General features: G+C 40.3%; 1 long non-coding RNA gene across 1 annotated transcript in view; it reads left to right on the top strand.

Annotated features, from left to right (window-relative positions):
* Positions 1-22,581, top strand: part of LOC145511729 (uncharacterized) — a 187,238-nt gene extending 164,657 nt beyond the window's left edge. The window contains exon 5 of the long non-coding RNA XR_014058111.1: positions 19,839-22,581. This is a non-coding gene — a long non-coding RNA (uncharacterized LOC145511729). The remainder of the gene's footprint in view (positions 1-19,838) is intronic.
* The last annotated feature ends 4,634 nt before the right edge of the window (positions 22,582-27,215 follow it).

Genomic DNA, 27,215 nt, shown 5'->3' on the forward strand with positions numbered 1-27,215 from the left:
GTGCATATACAAACTTGTGTGCATATACAAAATATTCAACAAAAAAGAAGTGTTTGAAGTTGTGATGTAGCTTAGAGATGTAGAATTGACATAAATGCAGAATGAAAAGACGGGATTGCCTAGGACATTCTCATTGCCTGTGTTGCCCCGAAACAATCTTTCTGCCAAGCCTTATTCTTTTACAACATTAAAAACCTTATTCAAAACTCACATTTTCCATGAAGCCTTCCCAGATTCACATTGCCTTTATCCTATCACTCTAACAACACTCATTACCCTTGAAAAAGTTATCGTTGGCTGCATATATGTTTATGAGACTCTCCTCATGCCGATATTATGTTGCAAGCTCCCAGAGGACAGGCGTCTTGTTTCTTGTTTCATTAATTATATAAATCGCTCATTCAATTGATATCTTTGACAAGCCAACTCTATACCTGCAAGTAATATATACCTATTTAGATTTTATAAATTTTGACTTTCCTCTTGTCCCAGTTTCAATCATTTATGTAAATTTTTTTGTTTTGGCCATTATTATGTGTGTAACTAAAGAAGATGTAATCATATGATTTAGTCAAAATAGAGGGTTGGAATTATAGCTAGCCAACACATTGACCAGAAGAACATTAAGGCAAAAATTCTATCAGAGCATAAATATCTTAGACATTTAGGCCAATGTCTTCCATTACCATTTCCAATTCGATTCCATTGGTGTGGTTAGGTGCTTTGAAGTGTCATTTATAGCCCCATCTCTGATCCTACATAATTTGGCCCACACAGACAGTTCCCATCCATTTAGCCTTCCGTAAGAACTGACAGCAGTCAAAAAGCATTGCTGACAGATTGATGTTGAGCACTCACGTCAGCTGGTCCCTGCAGCTCACTGGTGGCTTGTCAGAGAGAGGGCTCTGAGACTGTGGATGGCATTCCATCAGGTCAGTCTCTCACTAAAGCCACTGAGTTCATTTTCTCAGATTTTGCCTGAACTGGGTGGTTGATGACAGCAAAAGGAAAGATGGCTACCTCTAAAAATTTTCAATCAGATTTTTATATCACCTGACATCAAGTCAATTAGTGATCCTTTCTTTATGACTGGCACATAGCAGGTTTTCTAAAAACACTGCTTGAATCATTCAGAGTGAAATTAACATGAACTGAATACATAAACAGGCAATGCATTATGTGTTTGGGCCTTTTTTTTTTTTTTTAAACAATACCAGGATATTTTTTTCATCAGTAAGCTAAAGATGAAACCAAAATTCAAAGAAGTTGAATTAACTGAAGTTGGTGAATCTGCTCAAAGTTAGATGGCTAGTAAGTAACAGAGTGAGAATTTGAACACAAATCAAAATTTTTCCTCCAGGTAAGAGTCTCCAGATTGGCAAGGTAAGATTATTGCTCCAACCATTAGAAAAGCATACTGATTAGAGAATGTCAGTGGCTGGAAAGGTAGAAGGCTCTCACACGCCTACCTTTGAGCTATTCAGCCTTGATCAGGGCAACCTCAACATCATGTGAGGCTCTTTGGCAGCCCACATTATACTACTGGCACAGTTCCTCTGAGCTCCACCCCCTGCACAGAACAGATGATCTATACGAACATACAAAGCTAATTAGTTGCACAAAACTGTATAATGAGCCCAGATCACTAAATCAGATTCAAGAGTTCCCCTGTTTCAAGTGAGTCACATCCTCCAAGTTCAGAGTCGACCTTATATGCATACACAGCAAGCAGTTTTATCTCCTAGGCTGGCTTTAATTCAAGAGAAAGGTCCTAAAATTTTTCTTCTATTGAAAATTCTGTAAGTGCTTTATGCTTAGGTATTCTTATCAAACAAAATATCTCCTATTACATTGTTTCTAGCCAGTTAAAAAGAAAGGCTATCACTTCTGATTAGTTATAAAAGAAACAGCATACCCATCACTTAGTTTATGGTGTCTTGGTTAAGAATACAGAATAAATAGGCCTGTATCCAAGTGCTACCCTCTGCTGCCTACTAGTTCTGTGGATTTGAAAGTTACGTAATCTTCATTTTCTCACCCGTACAATTAGTAAAAATACTAGCCTTACATTCTTGTAAGTATTAAATACTGATAATTATTGTTTCATTACAACTTCTAGCTGAATATGTTTAACATTCCCCTTATGCACAGTGAAAAGTGAAACCCATTTCATAATGATTTGTGGTACATTTATTTTAGGAGGAAAAATCTGTGAAAGTATGAATCACTGATATAGAAAGATTAAAAAATGCAAACATCCATTCATCTCAGCAAATAAATTGTGAATTAGGTGTATGTGTGGTGATGACAATGTGTATTACAATACAGTGGTATGTATTCTAAATTAGTAATGTCAGAATTTTAGAGAGATAACACTTCTAACGGTTTTAATGATATGAACATTCTTATACTAAAAGATTGCTGAAAACTTCAAAATGCTAGTCTTCCAGAATGCAGAAACCTTTGAAGTCTTCAATACTAGACACTTCACTACCATATTTATTTCCTGGGGCTGCTGTAACAAATCACCACAAACTGTATGGCTTAAAACAGCTAAACTGTATTTTCTTACAGTTCTGAGGGCCAATCCAGAGTCAGGTGTCAGCAGGTCCACACCCTCTCTTGACACCTTGAGAGGTGATCCTTCCTTGACTTTTTCAGCTTCTAGTGGCTTTCAGCAGTCTTTGTGGAGGTATCATTTCAATCTCCGCCTCCGTTTTCACGTAGACTTATCTCTGTGCCTCCTGTCTCTTATTATAAAGACATCTGTCACTGGGTTTGGGGCCTACCTCAGTAGCCCAGGATGGTCTCATCTCTAGACTCTTAACTTGGTTACATTGCAAAGACCCTTTTCCCCGATTCTGGGAATTAGGACGTGGACGTGCCTCTTTAGGGCCGCCATTCAACCCAGTCTTGCTCAGTTGCTCAGGCGAGTCCGACTCTGTGCAGCCCCACGGACTGCAGCATGACGGGCTTCCCCATCCATCAGTATCTCTCAGAGCTCACGTCCATCGAGTCGGGGACGCCACCCAACCATCTCATCCTCTGCCGTCCCCTTCTCCTCTTGCCCTCAGTCTTTCCCAGCATCAGGGTCTTTTTCAGTGAGTTGGCTTTTCCCATCAGGAGGACAAAGTACTGGAGCTTCAGCTTCAGCATCCGTCCTTCCAGTGAATATTCAGGGTTGATTTCCTTTAGGACTGACTGGTTTGATCTCCTTGCAGTTCAAGAGTTTCCCAAGATTCTTCTCCAGCCTCACAATTAGAAAGCATGAATTCTTTGGAGCTCAGGCTTCCTCCTGGTCCAACTTGCACATCCATACATGACCTCTGGAAAAACCATAGCCTTGACTATACAGACTTTTTTTTGGCAAAGTGATATCTCTGCTTTTAATACACTGTCTAGGTTTGTTATAACTTTTGTTCCAAGGAGTAAGCATATTTTAATTTCATGGTTGCAGTCACTGTCCACAACCCACTTTAACCAATAAAAAATTATTACAATCTTGTGATTTTAATCTTAATAAATTATAAAAAGTAACAGCTCTTACATATTAAGTAAACTGTATTCATTCTTTCATCTATGTAATACTGACCAAATGCCTTCTTCATGCAGGCAGCATTTTAGACAATGGATGTGCCATGGTGAATCAAGTAACCATGGGCCATACTGCCTTCATGGAAGTTATAGAGTAGTCTAAGAGATGTTCAATTATTAATAACAACTAAATATATACTTACAATATGTTGTGGCTACTCACTTGGGGAAAGGAACAAGGTCCTATACAAAGAATAACTCTAGGGAGAGTATTCAGGGAAGGCAGCTTCTGTGGAAAATTTAAGCTAAGAAGACTTTGGAATATGAAGGCCTCAGGCACACAAAGAATTAGAGAAGAAGGGAATTTGCAGGAGAAACAACTCATGCAAAGGTCATGAAGCGTTAGAAGTTGAGGCTGTTCCCAGGAACCGAACACACAGCAGTGTTGGAGAGAGACTAGAGTGAGAAAGGCAAGGATCGTGTTCAGAGAGCGGACAGGGCCCACAGCAGACAGCGCCTTGTAGGTCGGTACTGGTAAGCAGTCCGGTTATATTCCTAGTGACACAGGAAATTTGTAAAGTAGAAATTTGGATTTTTAGAGATGACTCTGCTTGCCAGGTTGAAAATAGGCAGAGAAAGAGTGGAAACAGTACAATGGCCCAGACTAGAGGCCGTGGTGACTTGGGCAAGGGGAGTAGCGGGAGATAAGACAAGAAGCTGGACGGGGGCAACAGTTACAAAGTGAAATAAACCTGCAAAATAAAACTTCATGATGGATTTATATGATGATAATGAGAAGACTATCCATTGCAGGTGTCTGGCTTATACAACTAGATAACTTGTGAAAGCATGTAATGAGATAGGGAAAGCTGCAAAAGGTGTCAGTATGCAGTATTGTTTAGTCTCTAAGTTGTGTCCGACTCCTTTGCGACCCCATGGACTGCAACCCGCCAGGCTCCTCTGACCATGGGATTTCCCAGGCATGAACACTGGAGTGGGTTGCCGTTTTCTCCTCCAGGGGATCTTCCCGACCCAAGGATCAAACCCACATCTCACGTTTTGCAGGCAGACTCTTTACCACTGAGCTACCAGGGAAGCCCTGGAAGATTATTTAGTTCAGTTCAGTCACTCAGTCGTGTCCTACTCTTTATGACCCCATGGACTGCAGCACACCAGGCCTCCCTGTCCATCACCAGCTCCTGGAGTTTACCCAAACCCCTGTCCATCGGGTCAGTGATGCCATCCAACCATCTCATCCTCTGTCATCCCCTTCTCCTCCTGCCCTCAATGTTTCCCAGCATCAGGGTATTTTCCAATGAGTCAGCTCTTCGCATCATGTGGCCAAAGTATTGGAGTTTCAGCTTCAGCATCAGTCCTTTGCAATGAATATTGAGGACTGATCTCCTTTAGGATGGACTGGTTGGATCTCCTTGCAGTCCAAGGGACTCTCAAGAGTCTTCAAAAGCATCAATTCTTCGGCTCTCAGGTTTCTTTATAGTCCAACTTTCACATCCATACATGACCACTGGAAAAACCATAGCCTTGATTAGACGGACCGGAAGATTATTTAAGGAGTCATTTAATATTTATTTAGCACAACATTTTTGGTGAGACATTTAATTTTATATATCAACTTGCCTAGGTCATAGTATCCAGATATTTGATCAACACCAGTCTAGATATTGCTTGGAAAGTATTTTTTTAGATGAGATTAACATTTAAATCAGTAGACTTTGGAAAAAGTGTAAGTGGGCCTCATCCAATCAGCTGAAAGCCTTAAGAGAAAGAGACTGAGATCTCTGAGGAAGAGAGAATTCTGCCTCCAGACTCCACCTGCAACATTAATGCTTCCCTGAGTCTCTGGTCTGCCAAACTGCCCCTCAAATAGTGGACTAGCGAAGCCCCCACGATCAAATGGACCAACTTTTTAAAAATCCCCTTTTCTCTTTTCTCTAGATATAGACACATAGATTTGTCTGTTTCTCTGGAGAACTTTGAAAAATACATATAATAATGATATAATTTTGTGAGACAAATTATATGTGCATGTAAACAAAACTTGCAGAAAATATACCAAATATTACTGTTTGAGGAGCTTTATGACTGGGGTGCCTATGATACATCTAAATGAAAATGTCAAATAAAGAAATGAATATACAAGTCAGAAAACAGGGCTGTATTATTGTGATTTGTCAGCATCCGAATACATTTTAAAGCATGGAAATGGATGACACATTTAACCACTGAGAAATTTCCAGAAGTTGTTCTGATTATTTTATTTATCTCATTTCACTTAAAGCTTACAACTTACAACTTTAAGCTTAAAGTTTAAAACTCTCTAAATTTACAGATGTGGAATTGAGACTCAGAAAATGTTTGGTCTAGAATCACATAGGTAAAATTCAAACCTAGAATGACTAACACCAAAGCTGATGCTCTTAATTACTATGATGTTATTTTCTTTTTCTTTTTTCAGTTTCGGTTGATTTTATTGGAGATTTTAAACCCAGTTTTAACTTTGTAAATAAAGATTGAACAAATAGTTTAGTAAAACAATAATATCTTTTGGAAACTAATTTCTAAGCACATATATTAGTAGACAGCTTAAGTTTTTTAATGCCATTTAACATAGTGACTCCACTTTCAAAATCTATCCTAAGGAAATAAACAGAGGGGAAGATAAAGATGCTTTGCATAGAAATGGTCATTACAGATTACATAATCTTGGAGATCTGGAATAACCTAAATATCCAAAATAACCTAGTGTTTATTAGGTAATCACTGAAAAATAATTATTTTCAAAAATCTTTTAAAATGTTAGAAAATGCTTTAAATGTAATATTAGCTGGAAAAAAACATATACTTAGTAATAATCAAATATATTTGTGTATAAGCATGTAAAGATTTATAGAAAATATATCAAATATTGCATGCTTACAACTATACTGTAGGATTGTGACCAATTTTTATATTCTTCATATTTTTAACTACTTTTCAGACTTTTTTACAATGAATATATATTACCTTGAAATCAGGAAAAAAAAAAAAACACCTTTGTTTCACTTGTAATAAACACTGAATTTCAAAATCCAGGAGGAAAAGCTATAAAGCTTCTGTTCTCTAGCTAAGCAAGCCATTTAATATGTTAGCTTCAGCCATAGTATGCATTTATATTTTTATTAAAAATTTTAATGAGTTTAAAAATACTGATCTTCCAGAGTTTTAAGAATTAAAGTTTATATTGTGCTTGGGATCATTGGATAAAAGGTGTTACATAAATACAATGTATTATTATTAAGTGTTATTAAAGTAAATTGAAGACAAAACATGTAATAAAAATTTCCCTGTGGCAAAAAATCTGAGGTCCATATATGGTACCATAGGGTTTAAATCACATTTAACTGTGAATGTACCAACATTAACATGAAAATGTTTTTGCTGTGGTCTGGAATCAGCAATGAATATATACTGTGTAGCATGCCAGTTTTAATTATATATCATATTTCATAGTAGATATTGTAATTGTAGACCATAAGATTTTATATCACATACTAGGTGCCAAAATTACAAAAATGAAAATATTTTTTATTTCATGGAACTCGCACAGCTGAAGTTTCACTTGGTAACAATAATATTCAGAGCATATTGATTGAAATGGGATTTTAAAATCTACAACCACCATCAGAGCTTCCAGGTGTGCAATCATATTTTCAGTCGGTTCCTAATTATTCCCATTAGAAGTGAGTAATAGAGAGCATCTGTCAATCCAGTTCTCAGAACTTCTGACTTACAGTAATCACGAGATTAGGGAGTGAAATGCAAGTGAAGAGAAAAAGAAGGGCATGCGCAGAGACGGTGTCTGTCTAAATAATAGAGAGGATCTAGCTAAACAATAGGCAGAGAGAGGATAAGGCTAGCTAGGCTGGACATGGAAAGGGAATTTCCAGTTTATGGTGTGGGATGTTCAAGAACTATTCAGGGTAGCCAAAGGACTAGAGGGTGTAGGAAGAATTTTTCGAAACCTAATCAAAGGACCTCTTCTATGTGATATGAAGGAGGTAGGTAGACACTGGAATCATTTCAAGGTTTTTTGTTTGCGTCTTTTTGTTCTCTGGGCTTTTTGTTTGTTTTGCTTTTCTTGTCTGGGCTGCACTGCGTGGCGTGCATGGTCTTAGTTCCCTGACTGGGGTCAAATCCACGCTGCAGTGGAGGCACTGAGTCTTAACCACTGGACCACTAGGGAAGTCCTTGGAATTAATTTTTCATTATATTTGTTAGCTGTACACTTTTCATTGAATATAATTCTCTGTGTAAATTGGGCTACCTGGGGCTCCCAGATTTATTTGGGTTACAAAGGAATGTAATTGACTAAAAACAGATGAGTTATAACCTTAATCACTATAGCTAAATGTATATAATAAAGATCCTTTCCCTTTTTATTATACAAGTCAAAGGAAAATAGTGCTATGTTTTTAAACCTTAATTCCACTATTAGTTTACAAAAGCATATTTGCCAAATTGAACTATTAGATTTAATCAGCCTTGGAAAAACCTAGAAGAGGTTAGGCAGCCATTTTTCACATCATGTGAACTATCCTTCAGGATGTAAAGGAACCTGCAATAATGCATATTTTCTTTGGTGTTTGTCCGTTGCCTAAAATGAATTTAACTTTTTTAAAATTAATAAGACAGTATTAATAATATAAGCCAGAAGACAGTTTTTAAAAGCAACTAATTGTCTTCAGACATGATAAGGTTAAGACAGGAGGTCTAAACTTTAGTATGTATTACAATCACCTACACAGTTTATTTCAAATGTAAAGTCTGGGATTCAGTACTGCTGTGAAGATTCTGGGTCAGAAAACCTGGTAACATAGTCAAGTGATCCTCAAGCAGAAGACTAAAAAATCTCAGAGTTTGAAAAACACTGAATTAAAGCTTAATTTTAAATATTTGGAGAAAGTTTGGGATGCCAAAGCCATATATTTGTCAGAAATTTTTGCATACATAATATCCTAAAGTATTATTAATTGCAGGTGAGTTTTGAATTCACATACACAATTTCAGAACCACAAAAATTTCCATGCAAACTTTGGTCAGCCCATTCTTAAACTTGGCTGTGCATTTTTAACTTCAGAAGCCAATTTCCATGTGAACTGCTTTTATAGCACATTTTTATTATGGTAAATTATTGGCAAAGTGTTGAATAATAAAACAAGTTATGAAAAAAAGTAGTTATTTTACATTAGAAAAGTTGAAACTCATTTTCCTTTTCAACATTTTCTCATCGGTTTTTGTTCATATGCATAAGGAAACTGAAATTCAGAAATTTAGATCTCAAAGCACTGGATAAACTTTTTTTTTTTTTTTGAAAAGTATTGCATAGGTTGCTCTTTTATTAATGGATCCAATGTTTGGTCGTGTTTCAACTGGAAAAACATGAATACCAAAGTCTGAGCACCTCCCAGACTGGAATCTGGTCCTATTCGCTGTTGTATCTCAGCACCTGGAGTAATTCTGGCAAGTGGGATGATCTCTATATGCATTGGTAAGAAAGTAAACTGTATTTCCTACAATCCATGGGGTCGCAAAGAGTCGGACACAGCTGAGTGACTGAGCACACACACACACACACACACACACACACTATATTTATAAATTTTTGTAGATCAAGGTCAGAGGTTGTGTAGTTTGAGACAGTAAGTAGAGTCACTCTTCTGTGTGCAAGCAAATGCCTATCAGTGGTTTGTGAGCAGAAGATGTCAAATCATGTCGAAGGTTGTGTAACGTTTATAGTCACCAGAGTGGTTCAGTGTATGATTTTATTCGCTTGTCTTTTTGTTTTCATTGTTCAGGTAAACTGGAGTAGGTTGATAATAATTTGAAGTCTTTGTCAAAAGCATCATAGTAAACTCTCAGCAATATAACAGTCAAATCTATGAATGAATTTGCCCCTTTGTGGATTATTCACAGAGGATATACAAGCTCTCACTTCTGTTGAGTTAGTCTACATATAACCTCTCCAGGATTTTAGAACATTTCTTTCCTCCCTCCTAGGGTCAGACATTGCATAAAACCATGGAAGACAAAACACATCATTACCTGCCAATATGCTCCTTAAGGGAGATGTGAGTCAGTCCATGGATGAGCTTAGAAAGAGATAAGGTGAGCTCCAGATGTGAATCAGTCAGAACCATCCAACATCTCTCTCGAGCATGGAATCAGTAATAGGAAAGATTTTGGCAAGTGATAAAACAAGATGGGAAGCTGGGGAACTTTCCAAATCAGATATTCAGAATGTGTTTTTATCATTTGAATGGAAATAGTATAAACTCCCAGCACATCAAACACCTGGATTAAATTAGAGTACAGAAATATAGGGCCAAACAAAATATAAATTATTTGTAATTTACCATTCTTACATTACCCTTGTAAATGCCCCCTCTATTAGCATAAATAATTCAAACTTTCAAAAATTATTTGTGCCCAGTTAATCAAATTGTAAAATAACTGACTACATTATGTAATGTTTAAAAGTTGGGCTACGCTTGAAAATTTTTAATTTGTATTACTATATATTTAGACAAGCTGGATGTATATTTGAAAGAACATTGTTGGATTCCAGTTAATTAACCTACTATATTTATTAGTAATCATGTTAGTTTGGTGAAATGTCTGATATAATTCTAATCACAGACTCGATCAAATGATCATATTTGTACTTCCTGTGAAAGTTTGATATCAACAAAAAATTTATTTTTCTCTTCAAAAAATATTTTTTGGAACTTCCTTATAATTGTGTTATTAAATATACATTAATAACTCTCATCTGCAATCCAAACATATGAAAATGATAGATAAAATATAATAAGAGAAAGATGAAAGTTACAACTGTGCTCAAAATAAGGCAGTCATCTCTATGGAGAAGTCATCTCTATGCACAGGGAAGTCATCTCTATGCACAGAGAGAGAAGTCAGTGGGGCAGAGAGCAGTTGAGCTGGGTAGTGTGTCTAGAAACAGGCAGGAGCAACCAGGAACTCAGTACCTGCAGGATAACGGGACTGAGTCTATATGTATGTGGGGACTAAAGCCTGTCTCTCTGCTTGAAAACAGAGCCAATGTAGGTTTTCCATGCTGAAGAAAGGAACTAAAAAGAGCTGCAGTTGAATATTTTCTGAGGTTATTGCTTATATAAAATGCCCTGCCTATTATGCACTAACATGTATTCTCCCAGAATTTATATGCTGACGAGCTAACCCCCAGGACCTCAGAATATGTTTGGAGATAGAATTTTTTTAAGACTTAATTAAAGTTGAATGAGATCATTGGTGTCTGCCCAGTTCAACATGATTGTTGTCTTTATAAGAGATTAGGACAAGAACAATCACAGAGATAAGACCATCATGTGAAGACATTTGGAGATGATGACCATCTACAAGTCAAGAGGAGAGGTCTTCAGAAAGTCAGTCCTGCTGACACCTTGATCTTGCACTGTCAGCCTCCAAAACTCTAAGGAAATGAAGTTTCTGTTGTTTAAGTCACCTTGTTCTCTGTTATGGCAGCCCTAGCAATTTAATGGAATGCCTATGGAGGCAGAGTGATGCCAACACAGCTTCAGAGGCTCCACGTCAAGCTGCCCATTAGTCAGCCACTGAGTGTGTCCTAGCCCTAGTACTACATTGCTGGAGGAAGTGGGTTCCTAGGAACCTGGTTGGATTCAATCACAAAATTGCTGTACAGGGATAGGTATATCCAGAGAGAAGTAGGGAGATGAACCTCTCTTTCAGAATGAGCCTGAACACCAAAACTGCAAACACAGAGCAAAAAATAATATCAAAAAAGTCAGCCAATTAACTCACCAGTTGTAAGATGGATTTACTCAATACCAAATTAAAATAATAATCTGAAAATAATTTTAAATAGAGATATTTTAGGAATCCCAAAGAGATAAAGGAACAAGCTCCATAAAAATAAAAAAAATTAAAAACCAAGAAATTATGAAAAGGAACAAAAGGACACACACAAAAAACAAAAATTCCTTGAAATAAAAATTATAGTTATTAAAAGGATAAATTCAATAGATTGGCTGTAATCTAGACTAGAAAGCTAAAAAAAAAAGCAGTGAATTAGAAAATAATGGTGAGGAATTCACCCTAAATGTGACAAAGCAAGAGAAAGGGCAATCGATGTCTATGGAGCATAAACAGAGAACCTAAACAGTCATCTGGTGGAAGTTCCACAGAATAAGGGAGATCATGGTAGAGAAGTAGCATTCAAAGATAGAATAACTGAACATTTTCTTTAATTAAATGGGAGTCCGTTAAAAGAATTAGGTTTAAAAAGTTGAAATTATGAAATTTTCTTCCTAAGGACAAAATGAAAGATGTCGTGTTTTGTCACCGTGGACTTCATAAGGAAGTTAAAACCTGTGAAAAGGTACAGACCTCGGGAAGCACGCACGTGTTGCTGCTCAGTCGCTCAGTCGTGTCCGACTCTTTACAACCCCATGGACTGTAGCCCACCAGGCTCCTCTATCCGTGGGATTCTCCAGGCAAGAATACTGGAGTGGGTTGCCACGCCCTTCTCCAGGAGATCTCCCCAACACAGGGATCGAACCTGCGTCTCCTGCAATGCAGGCAGATTCTTTACCTACTGAACCACCTGGAAACCCTTGGGAAGTATACCAACATCAAACGATCGTACCTCGGTAGGCGGGAGATTCCTTCTAAGAAAGTGGATACACACTCACCCTGTTGGTCGTCACGGGTGATGGTAAATCCTAGGCAGAAAATAAGGCAGGCCTCAGTCCCGGTGACGAACTTCCTGTGTTGGGATCTGGATTCTAAGGAAAAGAGACTCAGTAGTACTAGTGATGGCCGCTGCAAGGAGCTGCTTTGTGAATTCAGCCTTTGTCTTCAAGAGGGTACATCCAAGTTTTAGCCCCACTGGCGTCTTGAACTTGAGTAGTTAGTTCTGTGTTCTCACCCTAACAACCAAGAGCACGTCAGAAACAGGCACGACAGATGTCTAATGCTAAAAGCCCTTGTGAGTGCCTTGTAAAATTCATTTACCTGGCTGAAGTGGCGGGTCAGTAGAACTGTAGCCCTCGAGTCCTGGCGTTGGCTGCCTAAGAGGAGCATGGTACACATCTTTAATCCTGAAGGCACCGTCTAAGTCTTGGTGAATTGACGAAGATGGGCCTTCATGATCATGGAGGCCCAGAAACACCAGATGCATTCATATGCTAAGGCTACCATAACCAAGAACCACACACGGGTGGCTTAAACGATAGAAATTTATTTCTTCACTGTTCTTATAGCTAGAAATCCAAGATCAATGTGTGAGCTGGTTTGGTTTCCCCTGAGGCCTCTGTCCTTGACTTTTAGATATCCACCTTCACCCTTTGTCTTCACGTGGTCTTCCGCTGTGTACGTCTGTGTCCCAGTAACCCCTTCTTATACGGATACGAGTCATATTGGCTTAGAAACCACGCGTATGAAATCATTTTACCTTAACTACCTCTTCACTGGTCCTTTCTTCAAACACAAGCACCTTCTGAGCTGCTGGGTTTAGGGCTTCCCTGTATGGGTTTGGTGGGGGGTTGGCACCCCATCCGGCCCACAACATGAGGTTTATATGCAAATGTCAGAACAATCCAAGAACAGGTTCTCGCAATGTGGATAGAATTTTCTAGCAGTGACAGTGGCAAGGAGGTGAGAGTGGGGAAGGGGCTGTCTAACGTGGCGGCCACAGAGGCCTGGCCCAAGAGTGCATGAGTGCTCCTTGGCAGGAGCCCTGACTCAGAAACTTGCTTAAGCTGCTCCAAAGAAAAGTCTGGAAAGAGAGTTACTAAGGAACATTTGAATTTCCCCTTTGAATAAGTAGAGGCTCAAACTGAACACCGAAGAAAACGTGACTTTTTTTTTTTAAATGGGGAATTGAGGCATGCCAATCATGATCTCAGAATATGAATGCCACTTTTATTGCTAAAGGAGAAGAGAAGTAGAGGTACAGACGCTAGGAGGGCAGCTAAGAAGAATGGGTTTCCAGAGATGTAGCCTTCCTACTTACTGAACAGGGCTTAGCAGACTTGTGCTGCAGACTCTGCTTGGGTCTGAGGGTAACCTACTCAATTAGGTATGCGAGAGGAATGTTAAAAACAAGTACTTGTTTCAGCACAATGCCTATATCATATTTTCAAAATCCCATACAACTTTTAAGAACTCTAAAAATAAACATAAGCAAAAGGAACACAGAAAAGCTCTATGTAGGGCCTTAATCCTTAGACAAACTTCACCACAAGGACAAAGCCACTCCCCTGATAACTAATCGGTACCTTTAAGGCAAACATACAGATGCAGCCAATGAAAAAGAGGCTCAAATATTTATTCATTTGTTCAGTCAGGAAATACCAATGAATACACACTAGCAAATGAGAGAGATAAGGGCCCTTCTCTCACTGTATTTCTATTTGTGCCAAATCAGAATAATGCAAGGAGGGTAAAACCCTTTGTAAACAGAGGACTCTACAAAATCACAGGCAGAGTGAAAGAAACTATAAGCAATTGCCTAGGGCCCTGGATCCAATAACACATGACTTTTACTATCATAAATTTAAAGAGAAATAGAACAGAACCAAGAAGGAAAGAGCCCTTTGGAGAAGACCACCCTAAGAGAAGCTATGACTTTTAGTCAAGGTGTGAAGTCAACCCAAGGGAACAATCAGGGGACTAGAGGAATCAAAACTGCCCTTTTGTCTCCTCCCTCCCTGGGTCTTCTGCGGGGGCACCCCATTGACCAGATCCAAGCCCCCGGCAGAAGACGATGGGGAGCAACTCATGGATGCCAGGCAGATCGGCCTCCAGGGCTGCGAGCAGGGTGAAGTCAAGTGGAGACTTGATCTGGATGGGGTAATAGAAGACGTCTGGCCTGGCATCCCTATCTTTACATTCCATCTGCTTGAGGCCAGTGCACAGAGGAGTTCACTCCCTTTTACATGCACCACGTTGGACCCCGCCTCAATAAAAGGCCTTTCCAAATATTTGATGTTTTACAGTCATGGCAAGAAACACACTCAAGGAATCTGGACACTCATAAATGAGATCAACACTTACAAATCTAAAAGCATTTGGTTAACACACTCCCAAAAGGTCGCTATGAAAGGCTGGGGGTTCTTTCTGGCAAGGCTTGGTGATAGTAACAGCTTCGTCACGGGTAGCTGCTGCAACCTGTGCTTGGGGAAGAAGCCTTCGAAAACCTCGATATTGGTTTGAAATGTTAGGCTCCCGCTAGAAAAGAAATCCTTTAGAAAGTCTCAAGGCCAGGAAAATGAATCAACATATGTCCTGCGTCATTTCTCCAGACTTCTAAAGAAAGCATGCCAGGGTCAACATCCCCCTCACCACCACATTTCTCTCTATTGTCCCAAAACTATCTGTCCTTGTTTTGAACCTATAACTGAACATTTTTAGAGTATCCATCCTTTCCGCCATATATTTTAAGTATCTCGAATATCCTGTTATCCATGAGTCTCAAAGTATTTTACAGACATTAATTCTCCAACCAAATATGTGAAGTTAAAGCATAATGACCCCTTTCCTTCCAGTTGTTTAAATACAGGAAACAGAGGAACAATAAGAAACCACACCTCTGGTCTTACAGCCAGTCTGTTGTAAAATGAGACTGAACTTCCCTCATCGTTAGCAGTTTTTCAGTTCTTCTACCGTTGGGCAGAATAGATTAGCCTGTCCTTTATTTCCATTACCCCACCCCAGTAATTGAGGCGTCTTATAAGGAAACTAGCGATTGCAGAGCATGTGACATGTTTCAGGTACTGTGCTTTAAAATCACTGCTCCTTCAAATCTCACATTCAGAGCACTTCACGTTCACAGGTCAGTTCAGTCGCTCGGTCGTGTCCGACTCTTTGCGACCCCATGAACCGCAGCACACCAGGCCTCCCTGTCCATCACCAACTCCCGGAGTCCACCCAAACCCATGTCCATCGAGTCGGTGATGCCATCCAGCCATCTCATCCTCTGTCATCCCCTTCTCCTCCCGCCCCCAATCCTTCCCAGCATCAGGGTCTTTTTTAATGAGACAGCCCTTCGCATCAGGTGGCCAAAGTATTGGAGTTTCAGCTTCAGGGTCAGTCCTTCCAATGAATATTCAGGACTGATCTCCTTTAGGATGGACTGGTTGGATGTCGTTGCAGTCCAAGGGACTCTCAAGAGTCTTCTCCAACACCATAGTTCAAAAGCATCAATTCTTCGGCACTCAGTTTTCTTTATGGTCCAACTCTCACATCCATATATGACCACTGGGAAAACCATAGCTTTGACTAGATGGACTTCGTGGGCAAAGTAGTGTCTCTGCTTTTTAATGTACACTCTAGGTTAGTCATAACTTTTCTTCCAAGGAGCAAGCGTCTTTTAATTTCATGACTGCATCTGGTCACATTCATATGGAGGCTTTAAAAACAATCCTGATGCCCAGGCTGTTGTTGTTTCATCGCTGCGTCCTATACTTTGTGTCCTCATGGACTGCAGCATGCCAGGATCACCTACCCTTCACCGTCTCCCAGAGTTTGCTCAAACCCAGGTCCATCGAGTCGGTGATGCCATCCAACCGTCTCATCCTCTGTCGTCCCCTTCTCCTCCTGCCCTCAGTCATTCCCAGCATCAGGGTCTTCTGCAATAAGTTGGCTTTTCGCATCAGGTGGCCAAAATATTGGAGCTTCAGCTTGAGCATCAGTCCTTCTAATGAATGTTCAGGGTTGATTTCCTTTAGGATAGACTGGTTCGATCTCCTTAAGGGACTCTCCTGAAAGCATCAATTCTTCAACACTCAGACTTCTTTATGGTCCAACTCCCACATCCATACATGACTACTGGAAAAACCACAGCTTTGACTATACAGACCTTTGTACTGAATGCTACTTAAGTCAGAAACTTTGGGGTGGGGCCCAGATACTAGTATATTTTTAACTTCCCAGGTGATTCCAATGGGCAGTCAAATTTAAGAACCAGTGCTTGAAAACCCTTTACCATTTAAAATGTGCTATGCAGCCAGCAGCGTCAACGTTACCTGGGAGCTTCCTAGACATGCAGAATTTCACATGCTACCCCAGGCCTACTCAGTGCTCATTTTGGCAAGCTACCAAGTGGCTAACAGGCACACTGAAGTTGGGAAAAATTGCTGCTTTAAATAGTTACATAGTCTAATGATGTCAGTGTCACTGTCTTCATTTTATAAATGAAGAAACATGTTCAGAAAAGTCAGATAATATGCAGATTCTAACACAGAGCTGATTGACTTTTACTGTTCATAATGTGTTTTTGGACCACTCCAGTTTAACACTGGAGGAGAATTTTTTTTTTTTTTTAGAAAAACTGATGAAAGCTTTGAAATCTCACCCAAGAATTAATGCCAAAGAAAAGAAGCTATGTGCACTTTGAAAAGTTTATTGCTCTCAGGGCAAGCGCGCGGGTCCAGGGACCACAGGTTGTGAGTACTCCCACCCCCTTCCATCCCCCACGACTCCATGATCTGTATGATGTGAACGTGTAATTTCTTTTCAATATAAAAGTTTGATCTATAAAGAAAATAAACTTTCTCTTAAATGAATACACATACACACACACCAAGCATTTCCCCTAAATAGCCTAAATGCTCTGGGAATTTTATAACCAAAAGCCCTCTCCAAAGGCACATTGACAACAGGTAACATTGTACATGAGGACTTCTGCATACCTGTTAGCAGTTGAACCTGATTGTTCAGCAGCTGATACTGATTTGGAATTCCTTCACTATATTTCATTATTCCTTTTCCATGGTTTTTTTCTAGCTGGAGCTGCTGCTGTTGTTTACTATGTATATACTTTTAAAACTAAAAAGGACATACTTTGAGAGAACTCTGGAGAGAGACATAAAAGTTAACTTCTTTGTATATCGTTTTGCAACTGAATTTATTTAAACTGATGGTGGTGATTATTAGGTGTGGAAAAATCTAAGGTTAAAAAAAGATTTAACTTGCTGGCGGCTATCCTTGAGTTTCTCACATCTCTTTCTAATCTTTAGGTACCTTGGCTAAATTCGTAAACATCTGATTTGCAGGTATTTGTGAATTAGAATGCCAAGGAATATTGTTATAAGTGGAGAAAGATGCCTTTCCTGGGTCAGAAACCCTCTTAAGAAGAACATGTGAACATAGTATTAGTTGATTTCATCACTGAAGCAAGATGCCCTTGAAGGAAAATTTGATAGAACAACCCATTTTCAGTAGAAACATGAGGGAAATGTCAAAGCAAGAGATTTTAAATGTATAAAATAGAAAGAAAGTAATGGTTGCATACAGAAAAACCACCAACATATATATGAAATAATCACATATCAAGTGAATCCTTGAGAGTGTTAATTTGCAAGTCTGCAAGTCCAATGTGGCTTTCCTTAAATGTGATCACACAGCATCATGACCAGTGGCTACCTTTGAAACGCAAATGCCATCCAATGTTGGGCTCTTAGAGGCAAAACACAGACGAAAGCTTTAGACAGTCATGAATTACATCATAAAAAAATAAACATAGGGATCTTCAATTATATGCAAAATAATACAGAAAAAAGAAAAAGAGGCTGTCCAACAATTTGATCCCTGTAACAAAATGCTATTCTTAAAAGCATGTAATTAATGAACTTGCTTCTTTAGTAAGCCTGGAAAATGTAGTGCATTCTCCTTATTATTCTGGCTTGGCAAGATTATATTAACTCTCTGAGGTCACAAAGTGCAACAGAACAAGTATATGAAATTTACCCATGTTTATTTCATATACAACACCTCAGTACCTGAACGTGGCACTGGAAATAAGTAAAAATCAGGCCTGTGTTCATCTTCATCTAAGTGAATTTTCATATTTAAGGACCACAGAGACCTAATAATGAGGCAGTATTTATCAAGCAGGACTTCCAAGGAGAACTATAAAGTAAGGCTTTCATAAAAATTATATATCTATAAAATTCAGTATATATATTATACATATAGAACTATATATAATATATATACAGAGAGAGAGAAATTTCTTAGATTTCTGAACTCATTCAGTGGCAAATTTCACTAAAATATTCAGTGCTGTGGCCACATACTTTTATAACATGGATTCATATTTACTTCCACCTCCCTAGAATTCCCCTGGAGAAGGTAATGGCAGCCCACTCCAGTGTTCTTGCCTGGGAAATCCCATGGACAGAGGAGCCTGCTGGGCCACAGTCCGTGGGGTCGCAGGAGTTGGATACGACTGAGAGACTAAACAACGACGTTGACGACCCAGAATTCTCTCTTCATGCATCTACTGAGTACTAACTAATCATACTTCTATGATATATTTTGCCAGTTTCTCCATGCCTGAGCTGTTATCCACTGTCATTTTTTAATCTCCTTTGTTGCTGTTGTTCAGTCGTGTCTGACTCTAACCCCACTGAACTCCGGCACACCAGGCTTCCCTGTCCTTCACCATCTCCTGGAGTTTGCTCAAACTCATGTCCATTGAGTCAGTGATGCCATCCAACCATCTCCTCCTCTGTCATCCCCTTCTCATGCCCTCCACTTTTCCCAGCATCGGGGTCTTTTCCAATAAGTTGGCTCTTAATCTTTCTGCCTTGATGTATTTTTCCAATTTCTCCCTGCCTGAGCTGTTCTTCAGTGTCATTTTCAGTCTCATTTACTCTTTGCCAAATGACCAGCGCTTCTACGAGCCCAGCAGATGGTCTTACAAGTCCTGCTCAGGTTGATGACAGAGACTAAGGGTCAGTGGCATTGAAAGTTGTTGGAAAGTATTTTCACCATCTGTCCTAAAGTCTCTAGTTAGTACACATTTCTCCTTTAATAATGAGAGCAGATGTGTCACTAGAGGTTGTATGTGTAACTGAGACCACACCATTCACTCTGTAGATGGTGGTTTCCTTTTGTCATGGTGTCAGCGTATGCATCGTGTTCTTTTGCACACAGTCGGTGTTTATTATAACAGACGATTTGTATCAATATTTGCAGCCCCAAGTAGAAGAGTTAGAATTGAATTAATTTGCATCACTACTGATGGAGTGAGGCTTAGATCTACCTGTTAGTGTCCTTATAAATCTCATTAATGGTGTAACGGAGGTCCCTTTAGCCATGTGCCTGCATGTAATTCTGCCACCACAGCAAGTAGAAAGCAGTAACGTGTCTTGAGACCATTTTCCTTTAAAATAGTGTCTCTGTGACTTGCCAGATATTTATTACAACACTGTTTTATGTCTCTATCTTTCTTAATGCAGAATTGGCAATGCTATTGACTTCAGAAGGGAATTATTATGTAGAAAGAATTCCTGAATGGTGAAGAAAGAACACATTTACCTGCTCTTATTAAGGTGAGTAGCGTATTTGTAAAGACTTAACAGAATAAATACATGCTGACTTGAAGATGATGATATTCAGTAGAATTAGATAAACATTAACATCATTTATGGTTACAGTTGTATTTTTTGGATGCCTCTCTGAGCTGTTGCTAGTTTGGAGGGGCGTATATTTTGAAAGAGTGAATGGAAACAGAAGATTGAAGATGTAAACTATGAATGTGAATCCATAGTTAAACCCTAAGTTGTACCACATCATCCTCTCAAATCAAATATTTGAGTGATGATAAACCTGATCTCAACAAATAGGGAGCAAAGTGAAGCAGAAAATGTCTGAGTAGGACGAGATTCTCGCCCTGCTTCTGCCTCTATCTGGCTGTATGACCTTGTAGGAACCTTGGTGTTTGAGCAATTCTCTCTTTAGTGTAAAACCACACCTAGAGGACAGGACAGTCTCTTCAGTCCTTCCAGCTTTGTCCTTCAAACATCAGTTCAGCTCAGTTCAGTCGCTCAGTTGTGTCCGACTCTTTGCAACCCCATGAACCGCAGCACGCCAGGCCTCCTTGTCCTTCACCAACTCCTGGAGCTTGCTCAAACTCATGTCCATTGAATCGGTGATGCCATCCAGCCATCTCGTCCTCTGTCGTCCCCTTCTCCTACTGCCCTCAATCTTTCCCAGCATCAGAGTCTTTTGCAAATGAGTCAGCTCTTCGCATGAGGTGGCCAAAGTATTTGAGTTTCAGCTTCAATATCAGTCCTTCCAATGAACACCCAGGACTGATCTCCTTTAGGTTGGACTGGTTGGATCTCCTTGCAGTCCAAGGGACTCTCAAGAGTCTTCTCCAACACCACAGTTCAAAAGCATCAATTGTTTGGTGCTCAGCTTTCTTTGTGGTCCAGCTCTCACATCCATACATGACTACTGGAAAAACCATAGCCTTGACTAGACGGACCTTTGTTGGCAAAGTAACGTCTCTGCTTTTTAATGTACTCTCTAGGTTGGTCATAACTTTTCTTCCAAGGAGCAAGCGTCTTTTAATTTCATGGCTGCAGTTACCATCTGCAGTGATTTTGGAGCCCCCAAAATAAAGTCTGCCACTGTTTCCACTGTTTCTCCATCTATTTGCCATGAAGTGATGGGACCGGATGCCATGATCTTAGTTTTCTGAATGTTGAGCTTTAAGCCAACTTTTTCACTCTCCTCTTTCACTTTCATCAAGAGGCTCTTTAGTTCCTCTTCTCTTTCTGCCATAAGGGTGGGGTCACCTGCATATCTGAGGTTATTGATATTTTTCCCAGCAATCTTGATTCCAGCTTCTCCTTCCTCCAGTCCAGCATTTCTCGTGATGTACTCCGCATATGAGTTCAATAAGCAGGGTGACCATATGCAGCCCTGACGTCGGCAGCTCTATAAGAGACAAGAATCAGGCATCAGCCGTTCTGTCACCCTTCTCGTGCAGTTATTCGTGTGTTATTGTAAAACTCACATGAGGCAAGATGTATGAGAATTTTTAGAAATGTAGAAAGTATTAAAGCAAAACAGTGGGAGATGAAGGTAGAGGTGAGGTTCTATTGTTCATCTCTAACCCATCAGCTTTCAGTTTTTGTATCGTGTCCCTTCTAAGCCGAGTCTTTTTTACTATTTACACTTCATTTATTGACCCACACTCAGAGTCAGCACCTCAACCCAAAGGAGGGCACTTCTTAACATTTTAAAATTCCAAGGGACAGCACAGGACTTTTGTAATTTCTCAGCCTGTTGGTTGAGAAAATATACTTAATCAACATTTAACAAACATTCTTGGAGTACTCAGGGACTTAATGGAGTGTGAAAACAGACAGTAGAACCTACAGTCTAGTGGGGAGAGACATAAAATAATCACACAGACAAAAGGAAAATACATGATGGTAAAAGGGTGCAGTGAATTTAGTAACTTTTAAGAAGATATGTATTTTGTTAATCACGACAGCACCTCCTTGTTGCACTTTTAAAATAGTGGTGTTTATGTGTACAGGCATCTCATTTATTCCGACTACCTTTGGCGTATTACAGGCCCCTAACAGTTCAGCTTCTTGCCCAGGTCAGAAATCTCGACCTTGTCTGACGGTTGTGTCTCTATCTAGAATATGGTGGTTGAGGACAAAGATCTTGCTTATTAATTAAATGCTTTTGCCATGTAAGTACGTTAAGAGAAGTAACTTCTTGCTCTTACCTCAGACAAGCCCCAAATTTATTTCCCACTTCTGTTATCGTCACACTGCTGAATGCCGACCAGAGGAAGCGTAGAACGGAGGTGGAAATTTGTTTTGCCAGAGACCAAGCTATCGGGATCTCCCCCATCTTGCAGCTGCACCCCCAGGGCCCCATATCCTCTGATGCTGCCCAGTTAAGGCACGCAGGTCTGGAGGAAGTATTCCAGCCTTACCTCAGCCTGAAACGGTATCACCATGTGATGTAATTTTTCCACGGCATCTGTCTTCCCAACAACACTGGCCTGTATCTCTCGGGCCCAACATGATGCCCACTCAATACATTCTTACTAAATGAACCAGTGGAATGTGAAAAAGCATGTTCTTCGCAATTCAGCATGACAAAGGGATTTTCAGTCCTTTCTACCAGGACACAACAGACTCCATAGCCCTGGCAAAAAAAAAGAAAAAAACATGTGGTATAGTTAGCACCGAGACACATTGTAAACATGGCTTAGACATTTACATCAGTCATCTGTGAAGGGTCCCCACGACTCCGTGGGAATGGGAGCTGATGACGGCAGTCCATGGATCCATCAGACCGAGCCTCCCTAATAAAATTCCCTCCTGTTCTTCATCCTTTGAAGGAGTGACGGAGGCCTGCTATTTCACACCAGCACTGAGTGAGTCTATCTCCTGCCAGTTCCAAAGGAAAAGCGACAGAAAGTTTACAAAGTAAAACATGAACACAGACTCCAAACACACACTCAAAAGGAGGAGATATTAATTTTTGCCAAGTAAACACTTCTGTTACTGGTCAAAATTCAGGAGCTTTAGAGTAAAACCGCCTTCTGCTTCCAAAGGTCTTTGGGTTTTCAAAGCACTTTTGTATTAGGGATCATTTGAGCCTCAGAACAACACTGCGCCTCGGAGCGGCAGGAGATTTTATCCATGTTTGAGAGGTAAGGCGCGTATCCACAGGGATGGGCGGCTTTCCCGGGGTCACACGGTGGAAAAGAGTAGGAACGAGGAAGAGAACCCTGAGTCCTCACCGTCTTGGTTCTTATCTTCAAATGGATGAAGATCCGTTTGACCCTGAGTTGTGGGTTGGACAGTTGCTTCCACGTTTGCAATTACTATCATGCCTCGTCCTTGTCTCCGATGCATGCTATTTAAAATGACCACAGACAGCTAAATCTGAAGGGAAGCAGTTAATAAAGAAGCTGCTAAGCAATGACCTCGGTTTTTCTACATGAAAATGAAGTCAACTGCAATTTCAGATAGAGCTCAGCTATCCAATCCACTCCTTTCAAGTTACAATAACAACCTACCTGTGAAATAAACAACCAACCAACCTGATCACAGTGTTGAGGGACGATTAACATTATAATAATTTCCTTCTAAATCTAAATGTTCCCAGACTGTTATCAAACATGTAGCTGTTCTGAGAATGGCCTTAATTCCCAATTTTTTTTCACAAACACTAAAAGTTAATGTCTTTTTGTACCAAAACATTTACATAAAATTTAAGAAATCCATAAATCAGCACAATGAATAGATGGCATTCTCCCTGTCCTTCCTAAAATGACACTCTGTACATTATGGAACTATAAACTACAGTGAGAACTATAAAAATTTTTATTTCTTCAGTTCTCAGGAAAGAACTTAAAATTTATAAGTGGTTAACAGAAATTAAAATCATATTTGGTTTGCATTTAAAGCAGGCTGTTTATGCCTATTAGTTATGCACCAGCATACTGCCATGCTTTTGTAGGTGTTCAACAAATACTTGGTGAATGATTGATGGATGAGTGATCCAATGCCCTGTGGATATACACTTGTCTTTGTCCTGCTATATAACTTTCAGGAGAGAATTAAAGAGAATTATAAAGCGTAGAGTAGAGAATTAGGCCTTTAAAGACAAAAATTTGAGTCATTAGTTCTAAATAATGAAATGATCTAGGCCTAACTTCTTGATTCACCAGGCCTTCACATTTCTCAACAATAGACTAAAAATATGGATAAAAATTCAGGTAGTCTCTAAGGTTACTTGTAATATTTTCTAATTCTAGATTGAAAAACTATCAACCAAAGAAATGTATCACTCCCACCAGAAAATAAATATGGAATGAAGGGTGATTGCAGACAGAGGTCTTAACTTTCTAAGGTTAAATGTGCTTAGGGGGTGGGATGTGGGGGGATTATGAATTGCAAAGACAATAAGGACTTCCCAGAGTCTTATAGATGTTGTTTTTAGCACATTATCATCTATTACAGAGCCCTATAAAAGAATTGTGGTGGAGGCAGAAGTAGGCTTGAAGGGACAAGAAAGGTAATTAAAGATGTCTAAAGTTTCTTCTCGTTTTTTTTTTTTTTTTTCATTCTTTAACAAAGTAGATGAAGGAAAGGGAAAATGCATTATGAACTGTTTTGAAGTCCCAGAACGTGGGGAATGATTCAGGTAAGCCTGGAGCAGTACAAAAGAGGAGACCTCTAGAAAAAAATGGAATTCATAAAGACAGAACCCACACAGGGCCTTTAATTTTTGAAGAACTGGCAGCTCAGAAAAGGGTTTCAGCCAGATCCCCAAAGAGCTAGAACTGGGACCCAAATAAGAAAGGATTGTGCTCTGCCAAAGGCCACGAAAGAGCTGAAGAGGGTACCTGAGCCTTGGAGGGGAGAAAGGGGACAGTGTCAGCAGATTGCTAATAGCAGGACCCCAACTGTGAGGGGAGCACCTCCAAGCTCAGAGAATACCTAATAGCTGCCTGGAAGGAACTGAACCTTTAACCCAGCACCAGGCAAGGGGACTTCATCTGCCTCAGCTACGATCCTGACCGTCCAGAATTCTCTCCCACTGTTGTACAATACGTGCAAGAGCCAGGCAACTATGTGCATGGGAGAATTCCATGAGCAGGCTTACCATGGGGGAAGAGGGAGCCAGGAAGGATGTGACTCCAAAATAGGATCTTTAAAGGGTAAATTCTCTTCCTTTCTCCTCCTCCTCCCACAGCTCATCCCCTGTCTTTGTTTCCTCTGGATGGATAGAGAAAATTTAGCTGATATATAGAGGCACTCAGGCCAGCCAAAGAGCTCTTTGGTTCTGTCTCTGGGGTGGATGTCATCCCACACACAAAGCTGCCCATGGAGAAACTGTAGATTCCACCCAAACACCCACGATACACCTATTAGATAGATGTAAGGCTAGGTTTTTCAAGGGATGAAAAGACAAGCAAGACATTAGAATTACTTCCAACAGAGTGGGGGACATAAAGCAATGAATAACCAAGACAAAGTAGAGTAAATGATAAGCCATATGTGAGGCTGAAACAGAGATCAAGTGTCCAGGTCACTCCCAGGATAACTGGAAGGACAGCTTCCTTCTCTCCATCCTCTGCTTTCACCCTCTTCTAAGCTATACTCTACTCTTGCCTGGAAACCCTAGAGACTGCCTCTTCTTATTGCCCACTGCCTCCTGTCAATTCTCTTCCCACTCGGTCAGAGTGGCCTTTTTAAAATCAAGTCTCAATCCCCTCCACTGCTCCCAAACTCTCTAGTTGTACTTAGCATGTGGTTCAGGATCTTGGTTTCCAAGGCTTCACCGATGTGACCTGTTCTGCTGTAGCTTCATCTTGAACTCCTCTTTTTGGTGTGGGCTCTCTCAGCCTTGCTGGTCTGCATTCATTTCTTCCTGAATACCTTGCTCCCATCTGCCTGGGGGTATTTATACTTGCCGTTTCCTCTAACTGAAATGCCCGTCTCTCTCTTCCTTCTTGCTTAGTTAACTCGGCACCATCTCCCTTGCCTCTCCTCAGAGTCCTCTCCTGGCATATCTCCTTTCTCTGCTCCCACTGGGTCAATACTTCTTGTTGACAATTCCTGTGGCACTCTGTGACCTCCTTTCATAGCACTAAATGCATGTGGTGAGTCATTCATTGACAGCTGATACCCATACACCTAAGCTCCATGAGGGCACAAACTTTGTCTCTCTTCTCGCCATTGTCTCCGCAGCACCTGTCTCAGGCATAAAGCAGGCACTCATTGGCTACTTCTCGAATGAATTGTAGCCATCAGAGAGCAATCATCCACCCCTTCTTCAGAAGAGGGAACCGAGGCTCAGAAAGGCAAACAGACTTGCTCAAAGTCCCAACTTGCTGAACCAGAAACAAGTCCTCTTGCCTGCAGGCTCATAATCCATAGTTCTTATCCAGCTCTACCACATGACCCTGAAGCTTGTTCAAGGGCCAAATAACAGCCTCCAGTTTTCCTGCTGGGACAAAAGGTGATTGAGAAGAGAAACAAAAGGGATTATTTACTGGGTCACCTGAGTGGCTGAGCATAAGTGAGAAACCGAGAAATGGAAGAGTGAAACTTGAAAGAAAGACTGACGAGTAGGTGGTGTGGTTCACGTACTGACACACAGGAGAGGCTGATCGGGTGGACGAGCCTGGGATGCGGCCCTGGCCGGCATCTGACAAAGGGAATTTTCCAGGGAACAAATGGGTGCACTGCAAAGGATAACAGAGACAGTTTGTTCAACTTACTTTGAATCTTCTTGAGGGGTGGAGAGAGGCAACAAAGGGATAACGTTGCAAGGTGAAAGGCAGGCAATCTGTTGATGGTTTTATATTTGGGAATTGTATTTAATAAATAATGAGGATGCTGTTGAGTTTTGTTTTTTTTTTTAAGCCTCAAAAAAAAAAAAAAGAAAAAGATGGAAGCATTGGAAGCCAAAGAAATAGCTTTGTCTGATGAAGTGACAGGGGCTGGCGATGAGAGAGGGGCTCCGGCTGGCACCTCTCCCTTCTGTCCACCCAGACTGCATCGTGGCCATCATCCTCCCTTTCAGCCAGTGCCAGTCACCAGGCACAGGGGTGATCCTGGGGCCAAGGTTGCAGTGCACGGCTGATGAGCCACAAAGCGGGGGGTTGCCTTGGCTGCGGAGAGAAGCACCATGTTTTAACTCAAAACTGGAGGGTTATTCGTTTCCTGACCAAAAGAGAAAGAGTCTCAAATGTGGGATTCTGCATAGCAGTGCAGCTTTTGAACTCCCCATCCCTCAATCTCTGTACCGTTTCCAGTCTTCAAGCGTTGACTTGAAGCATTGCC

This window comes from Giraffa tippelskirchi, chromosome 6 (genome assembly GCF_054371585.1).
Source record: "Giraffa tippelskirchi isolate mGirTip1 chromosome 6, T2T-mGirTip1v1.2.pri, whole genome shotgun sequence".
Taxonomy (NCBI): Eukaryota; Metazoa; Chordata; class Mammalia; order Artiodactyla; family Giraffidae; genus Giraffa; species Giraffa tippelskirchi.